Source organism: Myotis yumanensis, unplaced genomic scaffold (assembly GCF_028538775.1).
Source record: "Myotis yumanensis isolate MYYU_CA2020_CCGP unplaced genomic scaffold, mMyoYum1.0.hap1 SCAF_14, whole genome shotgun sequence".
In the NCBI taxonomy this organism is placed as follows: domain Eukaryota; kingdom Metazoa; phylum Chordata; class Mammalia; order Chiroptera; family Vespertilionidae; genus Myotis; species Myotis yumanensis.
In genome coordinates this window covers 50,810,465-50,836,837 of record NW_027223765.1, presented here as the reverse complement: position 1 = coordinate 50,836,837, position 26,373 = coordinate 50,810,465, and positions in this window count along the sequence as shown.

Here is a 26,373-nt window from a genome sequence, read left to right as displayed (position 1 = left end):
TTACTGAATTCACATATTAGTTCTAGTAGTTTTTTTGGTGGAATCTTTATGTTTCTCTATGTACAGTATCATGTTACCTGTGAATAATGATGGTTTTACATCTTCCTTTCCACTTTTATTTTTCCTTCTTGTCTAAATATTGTGGCTAGGACTTCCAGTACTATGTTGAATAAGAGTGGTGAAAGTGGACATCCCTGCCTTGTTACTGAATTAAAGGAAACACTTTTCATATATGGACTTTAATATGTTGATACTATATTGAGGTATGTTCCCTCCATTTCCACTGAGAGTTTTTATCATAAATGGGTGCTGAATTTTGTCAAGTGCTTTTTCTGCATCTATTGATATACTCATGTGATTTTTTCCTTCATTTTGTTCATGTGGTGTATCACATTAATTGATTTGCAGATACTGTAGCCATCTTGCACCCAGGAATAAATCCTACTTAATCATAGTGTATGATCCCTTTGCTGTATTGCTGAATTCAGTTTGTTAATCTTTTATTGAGGGTTTTTACATCTATGTTCATCAGGCATATGGCCTATAATTTTCTTCTTTGTAGTGTCTTTATCTGGTTTTGGAATTAGGATAATGCTGGCCTTGTAAAATGAGCTTGGAATCTTACCTCTTCTTGAATGTTTTGAAATTGTATGAGAAAGATAGGTGTCATTCCTTTGAATTTTTGGTAAAAGTCACCTGTGAAGCCATGTGGTTCAGCACCTTTTTTTCAGGAGAGGAGGGAGGCGCAGGGGGTGTATTTGATTACTGCTTCAATTTTGTTAGTTCTAATCAGCCTGTTTGGGTTTTCTGTTTCTTCTTGATTTAGTCTTGGATGATGGTATGTTTCTAGGAATGTATCCATTTCTTCCAGATTGTGCAATTTGTTGGCATATAGTTCTTCATAATATTTTCTTGTAGATTTTTATATTTCTGTAGTGTCAATTGTCACTTCTCCTCTTTTATGTTTTTATTTGTTTGTTTGTTTGTTTTAATCCTCATCTGAGGATTTTTTAAAATTCATTTTAGAGACAGAGAAACTTTGATATGAGAGAGAAACATTGATTAGTTGCCTCCCATATGCATCCAGACCAGGGATTGAACCCACAACCTGGATATGTGCTCTGACCTGTAATCTAACCCACCACCTTTTCCGTGTACGAGATGACACTCCAACCAACTGGGCCACCAGCCAGGGCTATTTCTGATTTTATTTATTTGGTTCCTCTCTTTTTTTCTTGATGAATCTGGCTAAAGGTTTATCAACATTGTTTATCTTTTTAAATATGTTTTTATTGATATTAGAGGGAGAGAGGGAAGGAGAAGGAGAGATAGAGAAATATCAACAAGCTGCCTCCTGCACTCTCCCTACTGGAGATTGAGCCCACAACCAGGGTGTGTGCCCTGACTAAGAATAGAAACAGTGACACTCAGTGCATGAGACGATGCTCAACCAACTGAGCCACACAGGCCAGAGCAACCTTATCTATCCTTTCAAAGAACTGGCTCTTACTTTCATTGATATATATATATATATATATATATAGAGAGAGAGAGAGAGAGAGAGAGAGAGAGAGAGAGAGACTCTATGTTGTTTATTTCTGCTCTTATCTTTTTTTTCTTTTTTTAAAATTAAATCTTTATTGTTCAGATTATTACATTGGTTCCTCTTTTTTCCCCCCATAACTCCCCTCCACCAAGTTCCCACCCCACCCTCCGCCCTCACTCCCCACCCACTGTCCTCATCCATAGGTGCACAATTTTTGTCCAATCTCTTCCCGCATCCCCCTCACCCCTTTCCCCCCCAAGAATAGTCAGTCCATTCCTTTCCTATGTCCCTGATTCTATTATAATCACCAGTTCATTCTGTTCATCAGATTATTTATTCACTTGATTTTTAGATTCACTTGTTGATAGATGTGTATTTGTTGTTCATAATTTGTATCTTTACCTTTTTCTTCTTCTTCCTCTTCTTAAAGGATACCTTTCAGCATTTCATATAATACTGGTTTGGTGGTGATGAACTCCTTTAGCTTTTTCTTATCTGTGAAGCTCTTTATCGGACCTTAAATTCTGAATGATAGCTTTGGTGGATAAAGTAATCTTAGTTGTAGGTTCTTCATATTTATCACTTTGAATATTTCTTGCCACTCCCTTCTGGCCTGCAAATTTTCTGTTGAGAAATCAGCTGACAGTCGTATGGGTATTCCCTTGTAGGTAACTGACTTTCTTTCTCTTGCTGCGTTTAGGATTCTCTCTTTGTCTTTTGCTCTTGGCATTTTAATGATGATGTGTCTTGGTGTGGTCCTCTTTGGATTCCTTTTGTTTGGGGTTCTCTACGCTTCCTGGACTAGTAAGTCTATTTCTTTTACCAGGTAGGGGAAGTTTTCTGCCATTATTTCTTCAAATAGGTTTTCAATATCTTGCTCTCTCTCTTCTTCTGGCACCCCTATAATTCGGATGTTGGTATGCTTGAAGTTGTCCCAGAGGGTCCTTAAACTATCTTCATATTTTTGGATTCTTTTTTCATTTTGCTTTTCCGGTTGGGTGTTTTTTGCTTCTTCGTATTTCAAATCGTTGACTTGATTCTTGGATCCTCTGGTCTGCTGTTGGGGGTCTGTATAATATTCTTTATTTCAGTCAGTGTATGCTTAATTTCTAGTTGGTCCTTTATCACAACATCGAGGGTCTCACTAGATTTCTTGAGGGTCTCACTACATTTATCAGCGGTTTCTAGAAAGTTCTTGAAGAACCTTAAAAGTGTGGTTTTGAACTCTATATCCAGTAGTTTGCTTTCCTCCATTTCTGTCATTTTTGTCCTGTTTCTTTGTCTCCGCATTTTTTATGCTTCGCTGTGTCGATAGAGTGGCTTTCTGTGCTAAGTGTCCTATAGGGCCCAGTGGCTCAGCCTCCCCAATTACCTGAGGTAGACACTCTTGGTGCACCCCCTTGTGGGCTTTGTGCACAGTCTTGTTATAGTTAAGCCTAGATTGTTGTAGGTAACACTGGGAGGATTTGACCTCCAGGCCAATTGGCTGTGAGAATCAGCTGTGTCTGCAGTGGGAGAACTTCTGGGCTGGAGACACCCCTCCGGGGCAAGACTTGCTTCAGTGGGGCTTTGGTGCTCACTGAGTCTGCCCCCTGTGTGTGTCCCTTATGGGTCTGAGGAGTTGTAATTGGATGGTCCCACTCTGACCACTGGGTACACTGGCTCTTGGATCTAAGGAGGTGCTAATCTATCCTCTGCCTGAGGCTACCCAGCAGGAGCCAGCTGTAAAGCAATGCAAGTTGCCCTGGGGCCTTGGGGCAGCTGCAGTTTGTTAAGTAATTTTCAGATTACAAAGGGCTGGGCCTTTCATATGCAAAAACCTCCGTGCACAGCTTGGGCGGGGCGGGGTCCCAGGGGATCAACAGGGCAGGCCGAGCAAGCAGTATGGCTGCTCTCAGTCCTGCCTTCAGAGGTCCTGGCAATCACTGCAAGTGCCTCTGAGAGAAAGCTGCCCTCGAGTTCCGACCAATGCCAGACAGTCCCGTTTCTCCCGTATGAGTCTGGGTCCCCAGAGACTCGCTCGGAACTGGAGCCCAGAGCCTGAGACTCCCTCCCGATTGAAAAAGACAATCGTGTCCTCAGCCGCCAGCCCTCTCCACGTGCACCTCCGCACCTTTGTATTTTACTTCCGTACCACACCTCCTCTGAGTCTCGGTATGCTTTTCTCTTTCCTTCTAGTTGTAGAATTTCCACTCAGCCAGCCTTCCTGTGGCTCTGGATGATGTCTGTTATGTCTTTTAGTTGTATTTTTGAAGTGGTTGTGTGAGGTAGCAATCTCCGGTGTTTACCTATGCTGCCATCTTGGTTTCTCCTCTATTTCTGCTCTTATCTTTATTATTTCCTTCATTCTACTCACTTTTGGCTTTGTTTGTAGTTATTTTTCTAGTTCCTGTAGGCATAAGACTAGATTGTTTGAGATTGTTCTTATTTCTTTAGATAAGCTTGTAATGCTATAAATGTTCTTCTTAGGACTGCCTCCACTGTGTCCCATAGATTTGGGGTTAGGTTATTGTGTTTTGATTTTCATTTGTCTCATGTATTTTTTTTAATTTTTTCAATGATCTCATTGTTAAACTATTTATTGTTTAGTAACATGTTACTTAGCCTCCATTTCTTTGTGCATTTTTCAGTTTTTTTCTTGTGACTATTTTTAGTTTCATACCATGTGTTGGAGAAGACACTTGATATGATTTCAATCTTCTTAAATCTATTGAGACTTGTTTTGTGGCCCAGCATGTGGTCTATCCTGGAAAATTTTTGTTGTTGTTGTTGTTTTAAATATATTTTTATTGGTTTCAGAGAGGAATGGAGAGGGAGAGAGAGATAGAAACATCAATGATGAGAGAGAAACATCATAGATCAGCTGCCTCCTGCATGCCCCACACTGGGGTTCAAGCCCACAAACCGGGCATGTGCCCTGACCAGAAATTGAACTGTGATCTCCTGGTTCATAGGTTGATGCTCAACCACTGAGCAACACTGTCCGGGCTCCTGGAAAATGTTTTATGTGCACTTGAAAAGAACGTATATTCTGCTCCTTTGGGGTGAAATGCTCTGAAAATATCAATTAAACCTGTCTGGTCTAGTGTATCATTTAAAGTCACTGTTTGCTTGTTGATTTATCTGGAAGAGCTAGCTATTCACTGATATCAATAGGGTGTTAAAATTTCCTACTGTGACTGTATTACTGCCTATCACTCCCTTTACATTAATTAATATTTGCTTTATTTATTTAGATGCTCCTATGTTGCATACATAAATGTTTACAAGGGTTATATCCTCTTGTTGGATTGCTCCCTTTATCATTATGTAGTGTCCTTCTTTGTCTCTTACTTTGTTTTAAGGTCTATTTTGTTTGATATAAGTATTGCTAACCCAGCTTTTTATCATTTTCACTTGCATAAAATATCTTTTTACATCCCTTTACTTTTGGTCTGCATGTAACATTTGTTCTGAGGTGGGTTTCTTGTAGACAGCATACATATGGGTCTTGTGTGTGTTTTTTTAATCTATTCAGCTACCCTATATTTTTTTAGAACATTTAACATAATTACATTTATATTGATTGTTGATGGTTCACGTTTATTGCCATTTTATTGTACATACTTATTGCCTCTGCCCCCCCCCTTTATATTCTTTCTTCTTTGAAGAAGTCTCTTTAACATTTATTATACTGATTTGGTAGTGATGGATACCTTTAGCTTTTTCTTATCTGGGAAGCTCTTTATTTCTCTTTCATTTTTAACTGATAGCCTTGCTGGGTAGAGTAGTCTTAGTTGTAGGTCCTTGCTTTTCATCACTTTGAATATTTTGTGTCACTCCCTTTTGACCTAAAATGTTTCTGTTGAGAAATTGACAGTCTTGTGAGAGCTCCATTGTAGGTAACTGTTTTTCTCTTGCTGCTTTTAAGATTCTCTCTTTATCTGTAACCTTTGCTATTTTAATTATGATATGTCTTGGTGTTGGCCTCTTTGGGTTCATCTTGTTTGGGACTCTCTGTGCTTCCTGGACTTGTGTGTTTTGTTCCTTCACCAGGTTAGGGAAATCTTCAGACATTATTTCTTTAAATAGGTTCTGAATTCCTTGCTTTCTATCTTTGTCTCTTGATTCCTCTATAATGCTAATGTTGTTATGCTTGATGTTGTTCTAGAGGTCACTTAAACTACCCTAATTTTTGAAAATTCTTCTTTCATTTTCTTGCTCTGAGTGGGTGTTTTATGCTACTTTATCCTCCAAATCATTGATTAATTCCCTGCTTCATTAAGTTTGGTGTTGATTTCTTATAGTGTATTCTTAATTTCAAATATTCTATTCTTAATTTCTGACTGGTCCTTTTTATGGTTCCTATGTCCTTTTTAATGCTTACTATCTCTTTGTTTAAGTTGTCACTGAGTTAATCCATTCTTCCCCTAAGCTCCTTCAGCATCCTTATAACCATTGTTTTGAACTCTGTATTTAGTTCTTTTGGGGGGGATTTCTTCTGTTCTTTCATTTGGGGCATGTTTATTTATCTCCCCATTTTGGCTGCCTCTAAACATTGTAATATTTATATGTGAGTATGTTCTTGTGTAAACTACAGTTAGTCTAACCAGTGGGAAAAAATAGCATTTGAAGCACCCTCAGCAAGAATCTAACTTCAGAGGTATTTACTCATAAATTTTGAATGCCACTATTGTAATCAAACCATATGCTTAGTAAATTTTCAAAGGGGAAATAGAAATGCTTTTTTATTATTAAAATTGGTGGTGTTCAGATATGTTACAAGTCAGAATGATTACATGATCTCACCACCCTTCCATTTCAGGGGAGTCAATTACCTAATCTCTTTGATCTTCAGGTCCCATTTCCCCACTTGATGGAGAACTCTGTCACTTGACACAGTCCTACAGTCGGCTGGTCCAGCCACCAGAGGATAGTGGTTTCAGGCTGTCTTAAACAGAGAGAATATTTTATGCAAGGTGCTTATGCAAGATCCTAAAGGTAGACTCACACTTCCCAGAATTTAAAAGAACAATATGCATTTTCATTTTTTCATGCTTATTTGCTATTACATATATGTGTGTGTTTGGCAAAATTGTGTCTAAGGCTTGCTTGCATTAAGACTTATTATTTGTCAGCAGGGACATGAAGTGGAGGGTATATCTGAAGGCTGGCAATAATTATGAAAACAACCCAACTATTTTTCATGGCCAAATGGGCTTAGGGTATTCACCAAGTAGTGGTTCCTTTGTTGTAGACTTTATAAAACTAATGTTGTCAGGAACACATTTTAGGAAAATGAGGAGTTAACTCTCAAACAGGGAGCTAACTTCTTTTTTTAAAATCTTGATTATTGAGAGTATTACAGATGTTCCCCCATTTTCCCCCCATTGGGCCTCTCCGCCTGGTTTCCACCTTGCCCCAAGCCTTCACCACCCTATTGTCTGTGTCCATAGGTAATGTATATATGCATATAAGTTATTTGGTTAATGTCTTCCCATTCCCCTTGCCACCTCTGAGATTTTCCAGTCAGTCTATTCCATGTTTCCATGCCTCTGGTTCTATTTTATTCATCAGCGTACTTGGTCATTAGATTCGTGTTCATTTATTTTGATTTTTAGATTCCATTGTTGATAGACATGTATTTATTGCCATTTTATTCTTCATATTTTTATATTTCCTTCTTTTTTACTAACTGCTTTTCTCTTGCTGCTGCTTTTAAGATTCTCTCTTTGTCTTTAAGCTTTGACATTTTAATTATGATGTGTCTTTGTGTGCACCTCTTTTGGTTCCTCTTGTTTGAAACTCTCTGTGCTTCCTGGACTTTAAGTCTATTTCTTTCACCAAGTAGGGAAAGTTTTCTGTCATTATTTCTTCAAATAGGTTTTCAATATCTTGCTCTCTCTCTTCTCCTTCTGACACCCCCATAATGTGAATGTTGGTATGCTTGAAGTTGTCCCAAAGGCTCCTTATACTATCCTCATATTTTTTGGATTCTTTTTCTTTGTGCTCTTCTGATTGGGTATTTTTTGCTTCCTCATATTCCAAATAGTTGATTTGATTCTCTGAATCCTCTAGTCTACTGTTGAATTCCTATAAATTTATGTCAGTTAGTGTATTCTTAATCTACTTATTTCAGTTAGTGTATGCTTAATTTCTGGCTGATCCTTTTTCATGTTTTTGAAATTCTCACTAAGATCCTTGAAAGTCTCATTAAGTCCCTTGAAGCTCTCATTAAGATCCTTGAGCAACCTTATAACCATGTTTTGAATTCTGTATCTAATAGTTTGCTTGCTTCCATTTTATTTTGTTCTTTTTCTGGAGATTTCTAATGTTTTTTCAAATATGACATGTTTCTTTTTCTCCGCATTTTGGCTGCTTCCCTATATTTGTTCCCATTATTAGGTAGAGCTTCTATGTCTCCTGTATTTTTTACTTCTCTGGTTGTAAAACTTCCATTCAGCCAGCTCTCAGGTGGTTCTGAATGATAGTTATTCTGTATTTTAGTTGTAATTTTGATGTGGTAGTGAGAGGCGGAAACTACCAGTGTTTACCTATACTGCCATCTTGGTTCTTCATGGGAGCTAACTTCTTAGATGGTATTTCCATCAGTCTGAAGTAAACAGGGACAGGTTATCTAGTTTTCTATGTTTATATATATTTTAATTTTCTGATCTATGATGTAATTTATAAGCAGATTGTTGGAGAGGCATCACAATGAAATCTCATTTGATTTTTCATTTAGTTAACTGCATTTATTGAAAAGAGTAAATCAAGGAAATTTGGGGGAAATGAAAGGCATGGTCATTCACCTATGCACTGATAGAAAATATGTGGATGAAAAATAAAGCACTTAGGCATCATCTGGGAGTCTCTACATGTTTAAATGCTTCCTATTTATAGAGTGACAGATGATTCACTAAAATGTTCACTTTCAGAAGAATGATGCTGTAAGATATATCCTAAGATAGAAACTCTTTTGTGGTGAGAAAATTTACTGCTGTTCCATGCCATCTACAACTAGCACACATGTAGTAATCAAAAGTAGAGCTGCATGTATACCACAAGGCCATTGTAATCAAAACAGCCTAGTACTGACATAAGAACAGGCATATCGATCAATGGAACAGAACAGAGAGCCTAGAAATCAACCCATGCCAATATGTTCAATTAATATTAGACAAAGGAGGCAAGAGTATACAATGGAGTAAAGACAGTCTACTCAATAAATGGTGCTTGGAAAATTGGACAGGTACATGTAAAAAAATGAAACTAGATCACAAGCTTACACCATATATAAGAGTAAACTCTGAATGGGTAAAAGACTTAAGTGTAAGTCACAAAACCATAAAAATCCTGGAAGACCAAGGCAGTAAAACCTCAGACATCTCTCATAGCAATATTTTTGCTGATATAGCTCCTAGGGCAAGGGAAACAAAGCAAAAAGTAAACAAATAGGACTACATCAAACTTAAAAGCTTCTGCACAACAAAAAAACTCATCAACAAAATGAAAAGGGAACCCTCTCTATGGGAGAACGTATTTGCCAAAGACACATCTGGTAAGGGATTTATTTCAATCCAATTAAAAATAGGCAAAGGACCTCAATACTCACTTCTCAAAGAGTACTTACAGATGGCCAATAGCCTTCTGAAAAAATATTCAACATCACTAATCATCAGAGAAATGCAAATGAAAACCACAGTTGCCAGAATGGTTACCATCAATAAATCAACAAACAACAAGTGTTGGTGAGGGTGTGGAGAAAAGGGAACCTTAGTGCACTGTTAGTGGGAATGCAGACTGGTGTAGCCACTGTGGAAAACAGTATGGAGTTTCTTCAAAAAATGAAATGGAACTTCCTTTTGACCCAGTGATCCACATCTTGGAATATATCTAAAGAATCCCAATACACCAATCAAAGAAATATATGCACCCCTATGTTCATAACAGCATTATTTACAATAGCCAAGATCTGGAAACTGAACAAATGCTAAATAGATGAGTGGGTAAAAAAGCTGTGGTACATTTACACAATGGAATACTATTTGACTGTGAAAAGAAAGGAACTCTTACCTCTTGTGACAGTATGGATGGATCTGGAGATTGTAATGCTAAGCAAAATTAACCAGTCAGAGAAAGACAAATACCATATGATTTCATTTACATGTGGAATCTAATGAACAAAATAAACTGATGATCAAAATAGAACCAGAGTCATGAATACATGGTACAGATTGACAGATGTCAGAGGGGAGGTGGATGGGGCTGATGGGATGAAAGAAGGTGAAGAGAAAAGCCAAAGGACATATATGCATAGCCCATGGACACAAACAACAATGTGGTTAGGGCCAGAGGGAGGGGGAGTGGGGTCTGGGTAGAGAGGAGGAAAGTGGCAAAAATAATATCAAAAATAAAATAATATAGAAAAATAAAAAATCAATAAACATATACTCCGGTGAGGATTAAAAAAAAATAATTAAAAAATGAAAACTAAAAAACAACAAAAAAGTAGAGCTGCCTGGAATAAATACAGTAGCTGATTTCGGCCGAAATCCTTTTGAAAAGAGGAAGTGGAGCTGTTCTGCTCTTGATACAAAAGCACATTGCTTTATGATGGATTCCACAGAAGAAGCAAAATCCAAACAAAGCAACATCTTTTTGCTCTAACCTACATACTATGTAAGTGAGATTCCAAGCATGCAAATGGTGGGAGGAAAGAAATGCATTTTCACTACCCCAATTATTGAATGTTGTTTGGAATACGAATAGTAATTGGCCACGATTTGGATTTGGACAATTAATATGCACCACATATTTTGTCTTCCTTGTCATCTTTTTTTGTATTTGGATCTCAGTCTGATTATCTAATATTTATTCCATTATTTCTTTTCTATGCAAGGTTGGGCTGTGTTATAAGAACTAGATCCATCTCCCATCAGCCGAAGCTACCAAGGGTGAACTATAATAGTAGTTCTCTCCATCGGGGCCAGTTGTCTCTTTTTAGACTTTCAGTAAGACTTTCTTATGTCTATCATGAGTTCAGATTTGAAAAGTCATCTAATTCCATCCATTTATTTTTCTGGTCCAGGCACTGGTGGAATCAGTAGCATTTTACAGCAATTTCTGCAAAGGGGACACTCCAGAGTCTCAATTTGGAACTCAGAGATTGCAGACCTAGACATTCGGCCTACCCCCTCTCCCTCACTGGACCGAGGCCTACCATGATTGCGTTGATCAGTCTAACCACCCCTTCACTCTCAGACAGGGACCTTGTTTAACTTCTTTGTGTGTCTCTCTCCACCCCTCCCCAGGACCTGGGCCAGTGCTTCATCCAAGTAGACTCTAGATGTTTAGTGACTTGTTAAATGCTTTAGGAGGATTGTTTAGGGCACTATTGAGGGGGTGGGGAAATGGCTTTGCTGGAGCTGCGCATGAGGGAGGAGGCTTGATTCTACAGGCTGGAATGAAGAAAAGTGGGAGGACGAAGGATGTTGGAAAAACTGGGGGAGGAAGGCACTAGGGAAAAAAGAAATGCAGAAGGGAATTTTGTGTTCTGTCTTTGGAGTTAAATTCAAGACTGCATAGACCTCAAGGCATCAAAGGCCACCTCATAAAAGTCTTACCGCACTGTCCAATGTGGTAGTCAGTAGCCGCATGTGACTATTTCACTTAAAATTAAATAAAATTAAAAATTCATTTCCTGAGTCACACTAGCGACATGCCCAGTGCTCAGCAGCCACATCTGACTAGTGATGGCTGTGAAGGAGAGCACAGGTGTGGAATGTTTCCATCAGCCCTGCAAGCTCTGTTGGGCAGCACTGCTCTAGGCAGAGAGAACCTCTTCATTTCGTTTCACTCTTTGTTCATTCATTCTACAAATATTAACTGAGCACCTACTTTGTTCCTGGCACTGCACTGTGTAACCTGGGGCAAGTCACTTAACCACCCTGTGCTTTAGTTTAACCAGCTGTAAAATGAACATAATAAAATTATATAAAAATCAAATGAGTGTGTTTGCATGTGTGTATAGGTATATAAATGTAAATAGATATGTGTATACATGAGTATACATGTATATGCATATATGTGTGCATCTATATTCATATGTATCCTAGATCAGTAGTTCTAGCACATATTCAGTGCTTGGTAAGTGGAAGCTCTTCTTATTAGTAGCAGGTATTTATTATAGATTGATGAGCAAAACAACTGTGATTCCTGCTGCCCTGGAATTTACCATTTAGTGGGGGTAGCAGATAATAAATCATTAAACAAATTAATAATTGCAAAGTATATAAAAACCACCAGGGAAATAAATAGGATGAAGCAACAGAGAACAACAGAGGAAAAGCTACCTACAAATCTCCTTAAAGGAGGTGACATTTAAGAGAGAGAGAGAGAGAGAGAGAGGACAGCCATGCAGGGGGAGAAGGAGGAGCGAGAACCCCAGGCAGAGAAAAGCACACTGGAAGAAAACAGCATGGCTGTAACAGAGCAGGCACCGAAGGGGCTCCAGATAATTTGGGAAGAAGAAGTACAGAGCAGCCGGTTCCCACGGGGCTGAAGCCAGTGGTAAAGTGTATGCCAGGGGGCATGGGTGTATACTGTATGTAAAATGGCCACTCTGGGTGCTGTGTGAGGCACATATGGGAGTGCAGGAAAGAAAGCAGAGTCCATTAGAAGGCTATTTTAAGAGACGAGGAGAAGGGGGATGATTAGACCTGGAAATAGGCGTGGAAGTGGGGAGAAATGAGCAGTTTCTGGATATATTTGACAGAGAGAGTTAATGAGACTTGCTGCTAGGTTACATGTGGTTGATAAGAGGGAGGCATCCAGGCTGATGCTCAGGTTTTTGACTTGATTAACTGGGTCAATGGTAGTTTCATTTCCTGAAATAAAGATGACCCGTATAGAACATTTTTGAGGAAGAAAACGAAGACTTCTTGATGACAAGTAGTTTGCTAGATATGGAAGTCTGCTATCCAGATGAAAGGCTGGGTTGGAGATAGGCACCTGGGCATCATTATCTAATAGATGATATGTAAGAGATAAAATAGGAGACCAGTTTCTGGGATGATGGAGTAAAAAACACAGCAAACTTTCTCCCTGACAAAATACTAGTTTAACTGAAGAAAAGCTGTCTATCTATCTATCTATCTATCTACCTACCTAATAGTTATATATACCTATCTATCTATATCTATACATCTACCTATCTCTCTGATAAAATTATAAAAATATATAATATTACATAAAACTCATACAAATTATACAAAAATATAAATCTCACTTAAAGGCCTTAAAGCCTCTGGACATTATTCTAAGAGCATAAAGCAAATGAAGAAATGGTCATTCAAATAAATTTACTAAATCTCAGTAAGAATAGATCATCTGTAATATTTGAGCCATGAAGTGCCCCTCTCAGCTACATCTATGGAATCGCCATGGAAGGAGCAGGCTACCAGCATTTTTCATCCTCCCACAAAGTCCCATGTTGCAGAAGCTCTATTCAGAGAGGACCAGGCCTCTGTTCCTCCACCGAGCCCGTACTTGTGGGATATGCCAGATATGATGCCACCAATGCTGGACTTGAATTATCCTTGAGCAGCTTCCTGGTAGAACAGGAGTCCCATGCCAGGAGAGTCAAGCCAAGAAGAACAGGGGTCACCACACCTCCCCAATGTCTACTTACAGAACAGGGCGTGACTCCAGGCGGAGTGGGCCTCCCCCTCACTCTGAACTCTTGTGCAGTGGATAGTACTTCAGTCCAACAAGAGAGGCAGCCACTGCAGCTCTTCCTGAAGGGAGTGACACTATTTGAAGCAAAGCATGATAAAGCCCTTGCCCATGCCTCGCTGTATGGATCCATTGGTGGGAGCATGGTCCCATACACCAAAAAAGGTTGCAGGTTTGATTCCTGGTCAGGGCACATACCTAGGTTGTGAGTTCCATCCCAGTTTGGGGTGGGAGGGCATGTATGGGAGGCGACCAATCGATGTTTCTTTATTTAAAAAATCAATAAAAATATATCCTCAGTTTAGGATTAAAAGAAAAATTCCTTGCCTATAGTGTTGCCAAAAACAATGGGATCTTGGTGGAGAGCAGTTAGGAAGATGCTCGTGGTTCCACAATATTGGCAGCAATGAGTAAAAAAAGTAGAGAAATCAGAAATTTAACAGAGAGAACCATGGAAAGAAACAACCAAGAAATGCCCTCCTGGGTTGGGAAGGCTACACACAAGTGAGACTGCACCCAGGAGCAATCAGAACAGGACATGGATCAGATTTGAAAACATTTCCCAGATTGCACACAAATCCATCACCGAGGGTGGCACCGGCACGAGGACAACTGCTAATGAAATGGTGGCTGAACAATAAGCTACTCCAACCCAGGAACAGCTCCTAACATGGTAGACTTAAAAATGAAATCACATATATCCCTGGCAGTCTGAAACTATGTGTATGCCAAAGGCTGTACTCTCTCAGGAGTGAATGGAGAAGAAAAATCAAAGCTACTAGTCCCAGGATAAACAGGGACCAAAAGTATAATTTCCTTCACCTGCAAAAGTAGTCTTGATGCTACTTACATAGCCAGTGGTGAAGGCGAAAATCTAATTGCCAATATAACTTAAGCATAACTTTTGACCAATAAGTGGCATATGCCAACCCATGATTGACCACTAAATAGCCAGGTTAAAAAGAAAAAATAGAAAGATTGCACACTGGTGGGAAACAGACTTCACAGAGTTAGTTCAGCCAAGTAACTAAACAAATAAATCAATGAAATGGAAAACAACAGCAGCAATAGGAACCTCTGGGGACAGCGACAGACCTGGAACCAATATCCAGAGCTTCTGCAAGATATTATCTCAAATGCCCAGTCTTCAACAAAAAAATCACAAGCTATTCAAAGAGCAGAAAAGTGTGACCTATACAACAGGTGAAAGCAGGCACTGGTGACTATTTTGAAGGAGCCCAGATGTTGAACTTAGCAAACAAAGACTCTAAAGCAGCCATTTATAAATATGTTCAAAGAAATAAAGAAGAGCATGTCTAGAGAATTAAACAGAGATGTGAGGACAATGTCTCTCTAAATAAAGAATATTGAAAAGAAACAGGAATTATAAAAATGAGCTAAATAGAAATTCTGGAGTTGAAAATTATAATAACAGAAATAAAAAATCCACTAGAGGAGTTTAAAAGGAGATTTTATCTGGCAGAGCAAACAGATCAATGAAACTGAAGATAATCAACAGAGATCACTCAATCTGAAAAAAAGCAAAAAATAATAAAGGAAAATGAACAGAGCAGCTGAGAAATGTAAGCCATCATTAATCACATCAACATGTATAATGGAAGTACTAGAAGAAAAAGAGGCAGCAAAACATTTTTAAAATAGCTAAAAATCTCTCAAATTTAATGAAAAGTTAATCTACCCATTTAATAAGTTCAATAAATAGGATAAACACAAATAGACCACATTCAGATACATAATAGTAAAATATTTGAAAGTTGAATATGAAAAGAACATCTTAAAGGCAACAAAGGACAAATAACTCATCACATACAAGGAAACTCCAGCAAATTGTCAACCAAGAATCAGCAAAACTCTTTTAAAGATGAAAACAAAGCAAATACATTCCCAGATAAATAAAAGCTGAGAGAATGTGTTGATAGTAGACCTGCCTATCACTTAATAATAAGAAATTCTAAAGGAAGTTCTTTAGGCTGAAAAGAAGTGGTATCAGACAGTAATCTTAATTTATACACACACAAAAAAACAAGGAGCAACAGTAACGGTAATTGTAAAAGACAACAGAGTGGTGTCTGGGAAGATAATGGACTAGGAGACTCCAGGAACCAGTCCTACCACTGGGAAAAAAATACTATTGGAAAGGCACCAGTAGTCAGAACCAGCTGTTTGGGAAATCTGGAGTCATCATGATGTAAGAGGCCTATAAAATTTGGTGGATTTTACATTTTACAGAGAAGTTACCATCTTCCATTCCCCAGCCCTGCAGCAGGTAGATGTGGGGATGGCCGCCTATGTTCCTGCTGCACCGTGAAGCTGCCAGGTTGAGCAATGAGCACCTTGTCCTCCGAGGATCAGGGATCTATGTTGATCTGCCTGAAAGATCACTTTGGGAGTTGGCCATTGTTTCAGCCCTCTCAGACTGATGCAGTATACTTACCTGACAGTGTCTGTCAGGGGAACTGAGAAAAACAGAATGTCTTTTTTTCTTTCTTTATTGGATCCATATATTCAAGAAATTCTCCGTTACCCCATTAGTTGACTGTTGAGATAATAAAACAGAGGCTCCAGTGAGTGACCACACATGACAAGAAATGTCGTTCCTCCAAAAAATAGTTTAAAGAAGTCACTAAAACATCAGCAATTCCTGGAGAAGGATAATATGATTCCTAGAGTCACCACATTATGATATTAGAAATGCCCAGGTACAAAGCAAACAACAACAACAAAAAAATCAGGAATGTATGGCCTGTTCATAGGGGAAAATAGTCAACAGACATTGAACATACCTGACAAGAGTTTAAATTAGCTGTGTTAATGCCTGTGAAGAGCTGAAGGAGCCCATGCATAAAGCCTTAAAGAAAATTGGGAGAATAATGTATGAATAAGTAAGAAATATCAATGAAAAGATGAAATTTTTCAAAGGAACCAAATAGAAATGCCAAAAATAAAAAAAGTTGAAATAAAAAATAACTAAAGGGATTTAATGGTAGAGTTAAGCCACCAAATGAATCTGCAAGCTTGAAGATAAGGCCATTGAAAATACCAAGTCTGAAGAGAAAAAAGAAAGTTAAGAAAAATGAATAGAGCTGAAGGCAGCTATGGGACACCATCAAGAGTAGAACCATATGCCTTATGGGAATCCTAAAAGGGGTAAAAAGAAAGGAGAAGAAACATATTTCAAGAACTAACAAAATAAAACTTCTAAATTTGATGAAATATATAAATATACACATCTAATAAATTCAAAACTCTAAGTATAATAAAGACAATGAAATCCACACCAAGAAACACTCTAATGAAACTGTCTAAAGCTAAGACAAAGAATCTTGAAAGTATTAAGAGAGAAGTGACTCATCACATACAAAATCTTTCCAATAATATTAACAGCCAATTTCTCCTCTGAAATCATGGAGGCCAGAGACAGTGAAATGATATATTGATAATGCTGAAAGAAAAAAAAATGTCAACTAAGAGTTCCAAATCTGACAAAACTATCTTTTAAAAATGAAGAAAAAGTGAAGGCATTCCAAGATAAATTAAAGCTAAGGAAATTCATCACTCTTAGGTTTGCCCTATAAGAAATACCAAAGGGAATACTCTGGGTAACAGTCCTATCACAGTAAAAGTGGTTACATGAAAGCTAGTATTGTATTTTGGGTTTGTTATTCCTCTTTTGTTTCCTATAGGATTTAAAAGACAAATGCATAAGACAATTATAAAAATCTATGCTAATAGGCACATAATATGCAAACATGTAATTTATGACAATGACATAAGGTAAAGTAAATAATTGGAGAGGACCAGGGTTCATCTATGCTATTAAAGTTTTGTTGGTATCAATTGGAAGTAGAATGATATAAATTTAGGGCGTTAACTACAATCCCCATGATAACTACTAAGAAAATGACTAAAAATTATATAGGAAAATAAATAAAGAGAAAATCAAAATGGTACACTAGAAATAATTGATCAGACATAAATGAAGGCAGTTTAAGAGGAGCTGAGGAACAGTAATATGGTATTAGCAGACATTTAGAAAATCAGTAGCTACATGTCAGAACCAAGTACTTCATTATCAGTACTAATTTTTAGTCTAAATGGATTTAACTCACCAATTAAAAGACAATTATTGATAGAATTGATAGAATGGGTCTTTAAAAATGTTCCAACTACATGCTGTGTAGACAGACACTTTAGATTCAAAGATACAAAGGATTTGGAAGCAAAAGGATGGGGAAAGATACACCATGCAAATAGCAATGTAAGTAACACAAAATAGCTATGCTGATAACAGACAAAATAGACTTTAAAACCAAAGCTGGAAAAGGGTGAGGCCACACAAAGAAAAAGAAGGGCTAGAGAAGAATAGAAGATTTTTAGTGAAATTCTGGAAATTCTAAAATTTAGAGGTAGGAAACAGGGGAAGGATCTTGAAAGGGAAACCCCCAACTAGGGAAACCTCCCAAACTACAAATTTTCTAGGCTTTTACAGATCATGCTGTGGTATAAACACACATGCTAGAACCATTCAGCATCAACCCTAGGAATGCATGCAATTGAATTTATCCACTCACTCTTTACCCACCCCTTTTGACAAGTTACCAAATGAACAGTGACTTATCCAAACTCAGAGAATTATAAAACACACATACACACCACCACCACCACCATCACAACTGACAACAACAGCAATATTATAGATCAGCAGTTCTCAACCTGTGGGTCGCGACCCCTTTGGGGGTCGAATGACCCTTTCACAGGGATCACCTAAGACCATCAGAAAACACATATATAATTACATATTGTTTTTGTGATTAATCACTATGCTTTAATTATGTTCAATTTGTAACAATGAAAATACATCCTGCATATCAGATATTTACATTATGATTCGTAACAGTAGCAAATTACACTTATGAAGTAGCAACAAAAATAATTTTATGGTTGGGGGTCACCACAACATGAGGAACTGTATTAAAGGGTTGCGGCATTAGGAAGGTTGAGAACCACTATTATAGATGCATTGTCTTTCTTCTCCAGTACTTACTGTCTTTATTGTGTTTTGAGATCCTCCAAGGTAGACTTGTAGGGGTACAGTCTACTTGGAACCCTGGTAGATTTTGAATCAATGGAATAAATTGGGGTTGAATATATATATATGTATGTATATATATATATATATGTATATATATGTATATATATATATATATATACATATATATAAACTAGAGGCCCAGTGCATGAAAATTTGTGCACTTTGGGGGAGTCCCTCAGCTCAGCCTGTGCCCAGGAGCCCTTGGAGGATGTCCACCTGCCAGCTTAGGCCCGCTCCCCAGGAGGGGGCCTAAGCCACTGTTAGACATCTTTAGTGCTGCCGAGGATGGTGGTCAGTGTGCATCATAGCAACCGGTTGTTCCGCCTTTAGGGTCAATTTGCATATTACCCTTTTATTGTATAGCATATGTTGTGTCATTGTAAATGACTGGTTAATATCCCTGATTCTTAGTTTCCTCATCTGTGAAATGGAGAGACCCACATTTGAAGGGAAGTATAATAATAAGAAATCAATGAGGAGCACAGAATTCCTTAGAACAGTGATGGCGAACCTATGACACGCGTGTCAGACGTGACAGGCGAACTCATTTTTTTGGTTGATTTTTCTTTGTTAAATGGCATTTAAACATATAAAATAAATATCAAAAATATAAGTATTTGTTTTACTATGGTTGCAAATATAAAAAAATTTCTATATGCAACACGGCACCAGAGTTAAGTTAGGGTTTTTCAAAATGCTGACACACCAACCTCAAAAGGTTCGCTAACACTGCCTTAGAGCTTAGCCTATACAGCCTTAGCCCATCAGATTGATTTGAAAACCACAATCACACTATCTTGACCCTTGAGGGCACCATGAAACATTCATGATATAATGCCTCTGCAGTGAGAACTTACCTCTACAGATACAAAGAAGTGGCTTTGGAGAGTTCAATGAAAATACCATGCTATTCTGGTATTTCCAGTGTCAAAGAAGAACTACCACAAAATCTCCAAAGTTTCGAGCAGTGATCCTAATCGCAATACAGGTTTCATTAACATTTAGCATTGAACTAAGGTACAACCGCCATCTTGACATGAAAATGCCAGTGATTCTGTACAACCCGGAAAACTAAAGTGCTTGTCGGCATTTAAGCATCTCATGACCTAAATGGCTAAAGATATTTAATATAGTTCCCTGTTTATTTTTTATTTGAGTAAACCATCTACAGTCAGATCCTCTCATCTTCAGGAAGTCAATGAGAGTTTGATTAGAGATTAGCCTCATTATATCCTTTATAACTGTCTTCACGCTTCCTCCCTTGGTGTCCACTATGATGAGAATCTGACCCAAGTGCTACCCCAGATTCAACCACAGTATAATCAGGCTGCTTCTTTAAAAAAAAGAACTGTCATATATAGTAATCATTTTTATTTTATTTTTAATATATTTTTATTGATTTCAGAGAGGAAAGGAGATAGAAACATTAATGAGAGAGAATCATTGATCAGCTGCCTCCTGAATGCCCCCTACTGGGGATAGAGGCCACAACCCGGGCATGTGTCTTTGACCAGAATCAAACCTGGGACCCTTCAGTCCGCAGGCTGACACTCTATCCACTGAGCCAAACCAGCTAGGGCTACAGTAATCATTTTTAGAAAAACGAATCAATTTCACAATAAACACACATTGAGCCAACTCTGCTCATAACATAAGCTATGATATGAAAGATTAGGTATTTTGAAACCACGGGACCCTTACTGGGGATATACCATAGAGTCCCACACAACTTACAAATGCAAAGTGACTGCAATTTGGGCCATTTTTCAGCTTTACCTAAGAGGTTATTAGCAGGTACTTCTGATTGCCGATTCCATGGGAGATTGAGATAAACATTTTGTTACTTTCAACTAGTTTGATATGGCATTGCACTGGGCTCCTGAGTTAACCCATAGGGTTCAAATCTGGGCAACCAGAAACAGTTACTATGCCCAGTGGAAGCAGATTTGGGTCATGCTAGGTTAATTTTTTTAACTGTTGACAATAGAAGAAAGAAAATTACAGATGGAGTAGAAATTTCTGCTTTCATGCCCAAGATATGGGTAAGTCTAGAATAGTTAGGTGCTACCTAAAGTGATTTTGACTCATTATTTGACAGTATTCTCCAAAGAACTCTGTAAGTGAAGTAAAGTGAAGTTCTTAATTCGTTTCCTTGAAGAAAATTTTCTCTGACTCTAGGTTGCCTAATGAAGAGTAAGGAACTTCATTAAAGGTGTATCTCGCTCAATGGCACTTTGCTTTATTGTGCTTCATAGATACTGTGCTTTTTTACAAGCTGAAAGGTTGTGGCCACCTTGCATCAAGCAAGTTTATCAGTGCCATTTTTCCAACAGTATTTGCTCACTCCGTGATAATTCTTGCAATGTTGCAAACTTTTTCATTGTTATTATGTATATACTAGAGGCCCAATGCATGAAATTCATGCAAAAAGGTCAAAATATCTGCATTAACAGGAATTGAGAAGAAGTTTATTTCAATCTTTATGGGTGACTTTGAGGAGTTAAAGACGTGAGTGGAGGAAATGACTGCAGATATGGTGGAAATAGCAAGAAAACTAGAATTGTTTCAATCTCACAATAAAACTTCAATAGATCAGGAGTTGCTTCTTATAGATGAGCAAAGAAAGTGTGTGTTTTTTTAGATTAAATCTGCTCCTGGTGAACATGCTGTGAGGATTGTTGAAATGACAACAAAGAATTTAGAATCTATACTAATAAAAGAGAAACATGCAAATTGGTGTCTCTCTGCTATGCCCAGCAGCCAATCAGGATGGGTATGCAAATTAACCCAACAAAGTTGGTGGTTAATTTGCATATGCAGGTGCAGAGCAAAGACTGAAGGCTCTAGACCGAGTGAAGACTGAAGACGACTGAAGACTGAAGAAGACTGAAGATAACTGAAGAGACTTGCCTTCTCCACTGTGGCTGGAGCGAAGGCCTGGGTTCTGGGTGCCAGAGGAAAACCGGTGCCGGCTGCCAGGAAGGCCTATTGCACAAATCTCTTCGTGCAATGGGCCTCTAGTATTACATAAACTTAGTTGATAAAGCAGCTGCAGGGTTTGAGAAAATTGACTCCAACTTCTAAAGAAGTTCTGCTGTGGGTAAACCAGCTATCACACAGAATCACTTGCTACAGAGAAATCGTTTATGAAAGGGAAAGTTCACTGATGAGGCAAAATTCATTGTTTTCTTGTTTTAGCCACCCCAACCATCAGCAACCACCCCCCAATCAGTGAGCGGCCAGCGACATCTGGTCAAGAGCCTCCACCAGCAACAAGATTACGACTCACTAAGCGCTCAGATGATGGTTAGCATTTTTTTGTAATAACCTTTTTTAAATCAAGTTATGTATGTATTTCAGACATAGTGCTATTGCACACTTACTAGTAATAGTACAGTGTAAACATAACTCTTATATGCACTAAGAAACCAAACCATTCATGTGACTTACTCTATTTCAATATTTGCTTTATTGTAGTTGTCTTGAACCGAACTTGCAGTATCTCTGAGGTATGCCTCTACTACTTGGAGAAGTAGAGAAAATGAAAGAGAGGGAGAATAGAAAGAAAAGGTAATCATAATAAATTTCATTGCCATTATTCATAACATCACCACTTTAGGTTTTTTCTATAGTGCTAATCAACCGCTTAAATCTGGCAGGTGCACCTGGCCAGCATGGCTCAGTGGTTGAGCGTTGACCTATGAACCAGGAGGTCATGGTTCAATTCCTGATCAGGGCACATGCTGGGGTTTCAGGCTTGATCCCCAGTGGGGAGTGTGCGGGAGGCAATCAATTATTAATTCTCTCTCATCATTGATATTTCTATCTCTCTCTTCCTCTCTAAAATCAATAAAAAATATTTTTTAAACAAACTGACAGGTACTATTCAAAACAATAGCATACATAAATTTACTTATACTTATAGGCAAAATATTTTCTCACAAACAATATCTATTCTTCCCTATTAGTACATCTAGTTTCTTCTTGTAAGTTGGTATTTTCAGTTTATGAATATTATATTAAAGTATAATACCATTCTTTTTTTCAATGATATGAATCAGCTTCCCACAATCCATTTGGCATAAACAGAGGGAAACAGAGTTGACTTTTAAAAATCAATCTAAAAACACAATTTATTTTGATTAGAGCCTAATCTTATCTTGAGTTTTCCTTATTGCACTCTAAGTCCTTTATCCCTCAGATCTCTATTCATTAATACATTAGGCCAAAAACCAGTAATCAAGTCCCGCCTCATTAGAAAGTGCCAGAACTAGCTTTCCGTTCTGCAGGTTACACTGACAATAGCTTCTGGGGAACGGTACCATTTTCTTCAACTGCTCGTTTTATCCGCTCAGCATCTTATCATTAACAAGTCCCCAAACTGGAGTGACTCCTGAGTGTGCCCATTCCAGAAAATATCTCATTGCACATTGTTTTGAACAATTGCCTTAAGAGCAAAAGCATATCATCTTTCCCCCCACCATTAACTATTTATTCTTTCCAATAACCTTATGGCACAGGCCATTGTAAAGAAAGTAGACATAGAAAAAAAATTCTAAAGAAAAGGTTTTCAGTGGTAGCACGTCATTGCCAATGCCGTGTTCCAATGGGAACAAATGCTTTCAATGATTCATCTCTTTCGATGGTCTGTTACACCCCAGTGTGGCTGATCAGATCGATAGTGCTCCTTAAATTGCTGGGGAATCTGAGGCTGAGTTGAATATTAGAAAAAAAATTCTTTCCTTCTCATTTCAGTCAACTCAATCAGCCACAGGCCTCCTACCAGGTGATGAAATTGGCAGGGCGGTGGTGTCAGGAGTCCCACTTGTTCTTCCAGGAAGGGAAATCATCCTTGAGGTCTCAGAATCACACCTCTTATAACTTAAAAGGAACACAACTCACAGGTTCTTAACCTCATCTTGGATCACAAACCCCTCCCAGTGTCTGACACAACTATGTATGGCATCTCTCTCCAAAACAAACAAACAAAAAACTTCTCCCAATTAGAACCCACTGATAAAACTTACCCCTGTCTTTTCAGGTGAGGAAACATAGACCCAAGAAGGTGAAGTTAAATGCACAAGTTCAAGTAACTCCTAACCTGGTCCTCTTCAAATTATTCATTGTTTACCTTGAGAGACCGAGGTAACTTCAGGCCTCCTTCATCTGCACTAGGAAATAACAGTACTTTGGTTCTAAACATCCAGCAATATTTGTTGAGTCCTTCCATGTGCCAGGCACTGTGTTATTCATGCTTCTTTCCCATAGCACAGATGCCAAACCTGAAGAAGAATCAAATGGCAGTCTTACCTGTTGCTCTTACCTGTTGAGAATATTGTTTTGCCTTTTGTTTTCATCAGATGAAGGGAACAGACCTCTAAAGCCCTTCTAATTCCACTCAAAATGCTCATGTTCCTCTGGTGCTCTGCAGACCCCGTCCAGTTCCCATGTTGAAGGCCCATGCATACATGGGAACTTATGTCCAGACTTACCTTCCCAGCCCCCTTTGCTCAAAACAAACTATTCTGCCCATTCTGCACCAAATCATTATAAAAAACACCAAACAGCACCATTGTTCATTCAAGCAATTCTCACCTAGAAACGTACTATAGTTCTATCCATCCTTTAAAGCCTGGGTTGTATCACCTTTCCTCCCTGAGTCCTATCCCAATTACCTAACTTAAAATGCCCCTCTCTCTTCTAAATTCCTACAGCTCATATGGCTATGCCCAACTGGGGGCTAATAGTTGATGGCCTTCTTTCATCTCTTCATGTGTATATGACTTAGACTGCTAATATACTTAAGTTTTTTGAGGACAGCTAGCATGCCTATAGTTTATTATGTACCCTGCCTCACTTGATAGACTTGTTCAAATGAGGGCTGGTAGAAATGGCCTCCCTTCAAAGAAATCCCAAATTATTTCTATTTTTAGTAGTTGCCTATTAACAGAAAGCCCAGTCTATCCACATATTGAAATCCTTGAATCTGCCTTGATTGGGGATCTTTTCGCCAAGAATACTCTCGTTTTTATTTTCTTCCAGAGTCCAGAAAACCTTGGAAGGCTGCCTTATGGGGTGATGGAATGAAAAACCAGACCAAACCAACCAGACATGGGTTCCTTCTATAAATGAACATTCCACAGCCCACGACGGAGCATCTTTCCATTTCACTGCTCAGCCCCTAAGTGCCTCCTGGTTATAATTAAGTACTTCAAAGTCTTCCAAACACCCTTTTAGAAATGACTGCCCCAAATACAAAATGATGTCCAGTTAGATGTAAATCATCTCTTAGCAGGGAGGGAGAGGCACAGAAAGCGGTCATCAGCACTTGAGCTGATCAGAAAGTCTAGTCTCTTGATGAGGATTTTCATTTTCTCATTTGTCATTCTAGACACTGAATTCTCAAGTGGCCAATTTGCTCCCTACTGGTAAGCAACTAGTTACTTTTACTCTCATCCCCCTTTCGGGGACTGTCAGACTCTTTGGAGCAATCCATCACCCATATGGGCCCAACCCTTCTGTGGTGGGAAGTGGGGGAGAGAAGCTGTTACCCTGGAAAAGATAAGTAGAAAACTATTTCACCATGTATGTTTGATTTTTAAACAATGGTCTCCCCAATGATGTCAGTAAAATAATGACACCGCTGGGTAAGAGTGAAACAATGAAAGCTTGAGGGGGAAGAGAATTAGGCAATGGAAATGGTCTCCTGCTGTGAAGTTTGTTCCTCTGAAATGACTTGTTCTTCCATTGTCTTTACAACTCCCCCAAGGAGCATCATCTTATATTCATTATTTAAGCTTGCAAAGGAAACTGCCTCTATGAACATTATAAACCCAGAAAGAAGAGTTTTAAATTTGTATAATACATTGGTGGTAATGCTAAGCAATTTCACCCACCGAAGCAAAGGAAGGCGGCCTTTGAAGGCTGTTTTGTTTGAGGCAGAAAAGTAGATGGTTCTTCCACTTGTTCCTGCCAGGCCTCCTGCCTTTTGGACTCTTACCCTGGTTTGCCTATTGTTCTGTCCTCCTCCCTCCAAGTTGCCATCTCTGTCTCCAGGGGAATCATTTCCTAACATGGTGGGGGGGGGGGGGGGGAGATTTCCATTTTTCTGAGCTCACCTCAGGTGCCATGGGAAGGTTGACCCCATCACTCGGTGCAAATAAAACTGGTGTCACTGCATTTTCTAATTAGTGAGTGTCTAGTTTGAGCTTCTCTCGGGTTTCCCTCAGTCCCTCTGAAGAACCTAATACCAACCTTGAAGGCTGTCTGTGCTCACCACAGCCAGAAGTTTGTTTCCAATGTCCAAGTTCAACCTTAAGAAAGACATCAGTGAGACACACGTTGGCACTTTCTTGGCACTTCCTTTGCTCATAGAAAACTCTTTATTCCTTGGAAGGAAGCTGAGAGTTGAATTGCCCTTGTCACTGTGACCTTGGAGACTCTGAATTGGGGCAGCAACATGGTCTGAATCTTGAAATGTTTCTCTTCCTGCAGCGTTTTTCATCCTTTATGCTTCATATAAATATCCACATATGTAACTTCACTATTAGGTGTGTCTATGTCTAAGGAGAATTGAAAGAGACTGAGAAAGCACGTTCACACACCCCCATATTGAGTTTGCTTGGTTTTCATCTGCTAATTCCCTCCACGCATGGCTGTTTTCACAACGGGTGATATCACCCAGCAGCTGTCTGGAACTAGAAACTAAAATGCTTGTAGAATTGCAGTCTCTTGTCTTACCTCCTTAAATCTGTCTCTCTTCCAAAATACCAAAACAATGAAAGAATGGTTGGCTTGCTTCGGGGAGAAATTATTCCTGTAACTTTAAATAAATTGTTTTACAACATATTCTTCTAATGTTTTGTTGTAATTGTCCCTAATTCTAAATTTGCTTTCAAGAATCATTAACTGTGATTATGTCAACATGAGCTCTTATATTTGGTATTTGGTGAAAGAGGAATATTGAGTTTGTAAAAATCAGTTTCCATCTACAATTTGT